We start from the raw sequence: 7,449 nt of genomic DNA, 5'->3' as shown, positions 1-7,449 counted from the left end.
GGTTAGTCTATTAGCTTAATAAAAAACGAAAAAAAATATTTGTTTTCCTTGTGGAAAACTGAAATTATTTTTTTTGAAAAGTACCAAAAAACGACATTTTGAAAAAGAGGTCTGTAAGTTGAGAAACTTTTTAAAGTCAATAATACTCACACAAAAAGTAATCAATAATTTAATCAATTTTAGTTCGTCCTAAATCATTTCCCATCCATTTTTTAAGAACTTAGACCAAATAACAATTAAAATCAAAAGGCTCTAGAACATTCACTTTTCCCCTAATATCAAAGAAATGTACTAGGCAGAAAGCGACCTCTGTTGGCCAAAGGCTTTTTTGTATGAAAAACGGGTGTCTCAACTTACAACTTACACAAAATGGGATGTTTCGGGAAAAAATTAATAACTTTTGTTCTGACTGTCAACCAAACAAAGTAAAGGGAAAGACGTGCTACACCTCAAGCTCCGTGTTGACTCGTTTTTTCTGAGTTCCCGATACTGTTACGACCAACAATAAGCTTCAACAAATCGTCCCGGAGCCTAAGTCGTCTGCACATTCTGATGGTTTTCCCGTATCGTTGCTGATTTTGGTAAAACAAAACTATTTTCTTCGCGTCGCAAAAACCACTCATATCCCCGAAGACCACTCAAATCGTCGCAAACACGGTGAAAAACGGCAAAAAGGCGGAATACTCTCTTGAGCCAGAAAGCGTGTCAAAAGTAAGCCAAAAACTAGAGGTGGACCAGGTCAGCTGTTGTCACCATTCACACGGCACGATCACACCACCGCAGAAGTGTGACTGCTAAAAGAGTTCGTGCTGTAGCAGCTAGCTTATTTTTCGCCAAACCATTTTAAATTCTAACTGCCTAAACATGCCACAACCGCCAGCAAAAAGAACCAGGGAAAAAACTTCCACTGAGTTAAGTTCTCCAACAGATGGGCTTTGGGAAAAAATAAGCCAGAAGTTTGCTGAGCAAACTGATTTCTTTAAAAACCATATGGCTGAACTGGAGAATCGCATTACGACCAAAATTACTGTTACGCTGGACGCAATTAACAGTGATATGTCGGAAATCTTGAAGAGAGTTGAGCGTTTGGAGAGGGAGGTTGCCGAAATCCGGGGCTTGCGAGACCAAGTCAATCGCCTAAAGTCGGCATCTGAGCTGCAGCAAAATGAAAGGGTAGCTTGTGATCTCCGCCTTCATGGGGTACCATTTAATCAAGGGGAAGATGTGAGGGCATTGTTTCACACCCTTTGCTTTAACCTTAAAGTTACCCCCACCCCAAGAATTCGATATATATTTCGGATGAAACCCCCTAGGAACGGTCGTTCTATAGTTGACCCAATTATAATGATCAAGTTTGATAGACTTGAGGACTAGGTTAACCTAATGCGTACCGTGGGTGCACTACGGCGTGAAACGAAAAGCCAGCTTTCTCTAAGTTACGTTGGCATAGATTCGCCCACTCCAATCTATCTGAACGAACAGCTGACTAAAACCAACTATGAGATTTTTAAAGCAGCCATGCACATGAAGCGTCAGAAGGTCTTATCGGCTGTCTTCACTCGTCGAGCAATGGTCCACGTAAAGAAGACGGGCAGTGATCAGGTCCTATGCATTGAGAACATGAAGGCCCCTACCGACATTAATCCTGATCGGCATGAGACACCTGCTGAAACTGACTCTACGAAGGATGGAGCGACACCTAATTTATGTCGTTAATGCAGTTCATCTAAATGTTCTATATGTTCATTTTAAGGTATTATTAGATATATTTATATTTACTTTTAATTGCAATTTGTATTTTTATTATATTATGGTTTTTTTTTTTTTTATTAGGAAAGCATAGATATATACAGTTATGAATGGTAGAAGAGGAAGAGGTTGAAGAGTTCCGTTCCCGCGGGACTGCCGCAAAGCTATACTTCGCGGGACGGATGGCGGTCAGGTTGCCGCTCGTCCTTACGGCTCGTTGCGTCGACTCTGTTCTCGACGCCTTAAGTCCTTCAGGATGCCGGCAGCCATATTGGCTACCGCATCCCAATTCCTCTGGTTTTCGAGCATGCAGTTTATCACGTTATCCGCTGTCAGGAAACGCTCGGTCTTTGGTTCAGCTTCTGCTCGGTTCCTCGCGTATATGGGGCAGATGAAGAATGCGTGCTCCGCGTCTTCGATGCTTGCTGTGCCGCAGTGGTCGCAGCAGGGGTTTGTCTCGTGCTTGAACCTATGCAGGTACGCCTTAAAGCATCCGTGCCCGGAGATCATCTGAGTGAGGTAGAAGTCTACCTTTCCGTGCCTCCTCTGCAGCCAAGGGATGAGACTGGGGATTAGTCTGTGCGTCCACCGTCCTGTGTCCGCATTGGTCCACCTCCTTTGCCAAGCTTCAATCGTACTGCTGCGCTGGGTCCTGCTTCCTGTAGTCCCCGTCCTTCGTTCTGCCGCCAGGAGGTCTAATGGTATTGTACCGGCTATCACCAGCGCGGCTTCCTCGGATACCGTGCAGAAGCTGCTCGTGATGCGCAGTGCGCAGCGTCTGTAGACAGCTTTGCTCTGGCGACTGTATGTTGCAGTCTTCATAGCTTCGGCCCATATGGGCGCGGCGTACAGGATGGTCGAGGTCACCACTGTGGCTATGATCCTTCTGCTGTGCTGCTTTGGTCCTCGAGTGTTGGCCATCATCCTTGAAATGGATGCTGTCGCTCTGGATGCTTCGGCTGCTGCATACGCTAGGTGGGTCTTGAACGATAGCCTGTGATCGATGAGTACCCCAAGGTATTTGATTGAGTCGCTTGTGACTATTGAAGTTGAACCGACTCGAATTGTTGCTTTTTCAACAATCTTCCTGCTGCTTATGAGCACTGCCTCCGTTTTGTGCTCGGCAAGCGATAGCCCGTTGCCTGCGAGCCAGCTCATAAGAGTGTCTATCGAAAGGCTGCATCTCTCCGTGACCTCTTCAAGGTTCTTAGCTACTGTTACCACCGCTATGTCATCAGCAAAGCCCACTTCGGTGCATCCTTCAGGTAGTGTCTGCCTTAGTATACCGTCGTACATGGCGTTCCATAGAGTCGGGCCCAGGACTGAGCCTTGAGGTACTCCACCTGTTACCTGGTAATCATGCTCACCGATGTCCGAGGAGTATGTGAGTACTCTGTCCTTAAAGTAGTCCGCTACAAGGTCGGTAAGGTAGTCCGAGATACCCATGAGGTGAAGCGCTTGCAGGACAAGGTTCCAGTTGGCAGAGTTGAAGTCATTCTTAACATCCAGTGTGCAGACGAGGCAGTACTCTTTTGAGCCGCCTAGCCACCTTGCTCCTTCAATTGCGTTAGCAGCCAATTGGGTGACCGCTCGGATCGCGTCAATGGTACTCCTTTTCCTCCGGAAACCAAACTGGTGGTCCGACAGCGCTCTGAGCTCGTCGAGCTCCTTTTCGAGGTGGGTGCAGATTATGCGCTCAAATATCTTTCCCATCGTATTTAGCATACATAGGGGTCTGTATGAGGATGCGTCGTCGTTCATCTTGCCGGGTTTAGGGATGAGCACCAATCTCTGCAGCTTCCATCCTGTGGGGAAGGTTCGTTCGGTGAGACACTTGTTGTACATCTCCGTGAATATACTCGGGTGAGCTGCCACAATTGTATGCAGCGCAACATTGGGAATGCCATCGGGACCAGGGGCTTTACCAACCTTGGTTTTCCTAAGTGCGGCTAGTACTTCGGCTTCGCTGGTGAGAACTGTATCGCCTACCCCAGTAGCTTGCCAGGTAAGGGGCGGCTGTGTGGGGAACAATGTAGACACTATCTGACCAAGCTGTAGGTGGTCAGTAGGGGTCGGCTGTCTGGTGAGCTTGCCCATGACCATCCTGTATGCTGCCCCGAATGGTTCTGCATCGGCCGCTTCGCACAACTCCTGAAAGCATCTGCCCTTGCTAGCTTTGATGGCGTTCTTCAGCACCTTTCTCTTGGCCCTGTAGTTTGCTTCGCTCGGCTCATGGTTTCCGCGTCCTCTGCTTCTCTGGCACCTGCGTCGGGCCGCTAGGCAGTCTCTCCTCGCTCTGTCTGTCTCGTCATTCCACCAGGATACGGGTCTACGCCCGTTGCCGCCTTTCGTGGCTTTCTCCATGGATGCATCGAACGCCGTCTGTACTCTATCGGCAATGCTTATCGCGCAGGTGTTAGCGTCTCCTGTAACGCAGACGCCTTCCATATGGGATAGGAGGGCCACTGTGTCAAGGGTACGTGCTTTGTATGACGTTTGGTGACTGCTTGGGGAGGCCAATCTGGGGCTTGATTGGGTGATGATCAGCGCGTGGTCGCTGTGGGTGTATATGTCTGACACCCTCCATGCGCGATTGCGCGCCAACTCTGGGCTAGCGAAGGTCAAATCGATAACCGACTCCCGACCTGACTTGCTGAAGGTTGGTCTGTTCCCTTCGTTGAGCAGGCATACATTCAGCGAAGCCACTGCCCCAAGGAGGATGGTTCCTCGCTGCGTCGTACAAGCGCTGCCCCATGTTGTGGACCATGCGTTGAAATCGCCTGCGATGAGTATGGGAGACCTGCCGCGTGCGTCGTCTACAATCTCCTGCATTATTGCCCTGAACTCGCGTATGCTTACGCTCGGGGCAATGTAGCAGCTGTAGATTGTTATACCGCTGATCATCGCTCTGGCATATCCCGCTCTGGATGCCCTTTGCGATAGGTGTCCTGGGGGTTGCCCGCAGCTCCATACCGTCCGTGCTATGCTGCCATACGCCTTCGTGCTTGGCCTTGTAGGGCTCGCTGATTATTGCCACATCAGCCTGCTGTTCGATGACCGTCTGGGCTAGTAGGTCCTGCGCCGCTCTGCAATGGTTTAGGTTAAGCTGTAGAACCTTAACCATTATGTACCGTGTTCAATGCCTTCCGATACTCATGACACATCCTGCTGAGGGTCGAGTGTTCGGCCTCTCCTCCTGCTTTTCCGCGTCTCGTGCAGATGATGCACTTCGGTTTGCCCTGGGTACAAGTTCTGTACTTGTGCCACATCTGAAGCAGGATTCCTGCGTGTTTTTGGCTGTTGCCTCCGACGCCGGGCATCTGGCAGACATGTGGCCTAATCCCATGCATTTATAGCATCCGCTGAGCATGCTCAGGTCTGAGGTGGACCGTCGCCGTTTGGGTTCCGCCATAAGCTTTTCGCATCCTAGGTGCAGCACCCGCCGGGATATCGCATTCCTCTTCAGCGTAGACTGCCTGCAGTACCTCCTCGCAGGTGGTCATCTCGTCCAGGTCGCGGATTTCCACTTGCACCGAGTCCTCCAGGATAGCCACTTCGGCTTTGCCGCTGAAGGCGGACTTAATGGCTATATGCAGCTGCTGCGTGGCTGGGTCTGCGGGTTTCTGCATCTTGAGTAGCAGACTCCCATTGGCTGTCCTGCGTATGCCTTGTACCCCATCCTTAAGCCCCTGTAGGGTAGGCTCGGTTTTGACCAACTTGAGCATGTCTGCGTACGATCCTTCGCTACATTTAATCAGAATAGCGTCAGAGCGCTGGTTCTTTCGCTTCGCGGTGTGTATCTCGTGATCTTCGCTTTCCCCGATGTTCTCAGCAGTCTCGCGGGGCTTCTTCGTTTTGCGCCTCACCTGCTGCCAGCCCGGGTTCCTCAACGGGTTCCCTGCGCCCGTATGCATCCTCTCTGTGCTAGCGGCTACTTGCCCTGGGCCAACAAGCGATGGTGTTGTCTGCTGGGTTGCGCAGGCGGTCGGGGCCCTGGCATGGGCTACGTCCAGCGTCGCACTAATTTCGCTTTGCAGCATTTTCATAGCCTGCAGCGAGTCGATCGTGGCCTGAGTGACAGGACGGACGACCTTCTTGTTGTTACTCTTCGTGTCGGTGAATTTCGCAATCATTTCGTCGAGCATCTTACCCAGTTCCTCGGAGAGAGCTGCGGCGTCTTTCTGAACCCGCTGCTTCTTGTGGGCTCCAACGATCGCCCCTTCCGGGCTGGTTGGTTCCCGACTTCTCTTCGGCGTGGTTTGCTCATCCTCGTTACTGTCGAAGTTAAACATTGGCCCGGTTACTTTGGGAGGCGCTGACGATGGGTGAGCCTCGCTATTCTGCGTCCCCGTAGGAGACCGCGGCACCTTCTGTTTCATCATCTGAAACTTCTGTAGCAGCTCTTCCTCGGCCCTGGCGACTGCAAGGGCCTGGGTCTCGTCGTGTCCGGAACCTTTCTCCTTGTCCATCGCCTGCACCAATCGGGGGTCCCTCAGTAAACCGGGATTTCCCCCGGCTTATGCCTGATGGGAGCTATACCGCTCCGACTCGGTCCCCAGGGCCCCGTTTGAGCTGGCGTCGCTATCGCGGTGGGGTTGGGAATTGGCCGGATACTTGGCTTTTTGCTCATCCACCCCTGGGGTCAGTGGCGAAGTGGCGAGGATGGGTTTAGGCTAAGGTATATTTCACTTTTAAATATTTGAAATATCGCGGGCAGCAGATTCGAAAAGCTCCCTCGCAGCCGCTGTAAAGCTCAACTCAGAAAGCTTGTTGTTAAGCTCGCTGTTAAGCTCGGCGCTTTCCAACACTGCGATCAGCTGATCGCTGTTGTTTTGTTGTGCCGGAAAAACGCGCGTGTGCGGCTTGTGGAAGCTGAGAGAAAAACCCAACTATATGTGGCGCTCTGGAGTGGAGCGTTGCTGTATGGGTGCGGGAGAGAGAGGATCCCCCTTCCGACCACCAAGCTTGGTCTCCCGTGGCAAGCGTATCAATGTGGTTTGTTGGCTGGATAGCACCTTCCTGTCGCGTCTAAAAAAATACTTATTCTTCTGTTACTTATGTCTGCAATCGAGCCTAATCAAATCCTTAACAGCCATGCATTGATCAGAATTCTTTGTAAACAAACTCCTGGTCTGAAAATATGTCACATAAATGCGCAAAGTCTGACTAATAAAATCGATGAGTTCAGGTACCTATTCGAAAATTCAAAAGTCGATGTCATCTGTGTTTCCGAAACTTGGTTCACGTCCGATATCAGTAGTTCATATCTTCGTTGTGCTGATTACAATCTGTTTCGTTCTGATAGAGTAAATCATGCCGGCGGTTTTGCTATTTTTGTCCGTAAACAATTTAAATGTAAAGTTATACGTCAGCAACAGCTAGAGAGTGCAATAGAATACTTATTTGTAGAAGTACGAGGAACAAATTCTCAAAACATTCTTATTGGCTGTGCCTATAGACCACATCGTACTACTTGCTACTCAGATCTACTTGCCAATCTGACTGCCCTAACATGGACATACAAAAATGTTGTATTAACCGGTGATTTCAACAGTGACCTTTTAACTGATACTAGTCTCTGCGCAGAACTATTATCACTCGGACTTCAGCCAGCAAATGTCATACACCCTACCCATTTCACAAAATCCTCACAAACCCTACTAGATGTATTTTTCGTAGATGACGCAAGTAAAATCCTTT

The sequence above is a fragment of the Drosophila takahashii genome, chromosome 2R, assembly GCF_030179915.1.
Source record: "Drosophila takahashii strain IR98-3 E-12201 chromosome 2R, DtakHiC1v2, whole genome shotgun sequence".
Taxonomy (NCBI): Eukaryota; Metazoa; Arthropoda; class Insecta; order Diptera; family Drosophilidae; genus Drosophila; species Drosophila takahashii.
The sequence above is the reverse complement of the archived record's forward strand: the minus strand, read 5'-3'. Positions refer to the sequence as shown.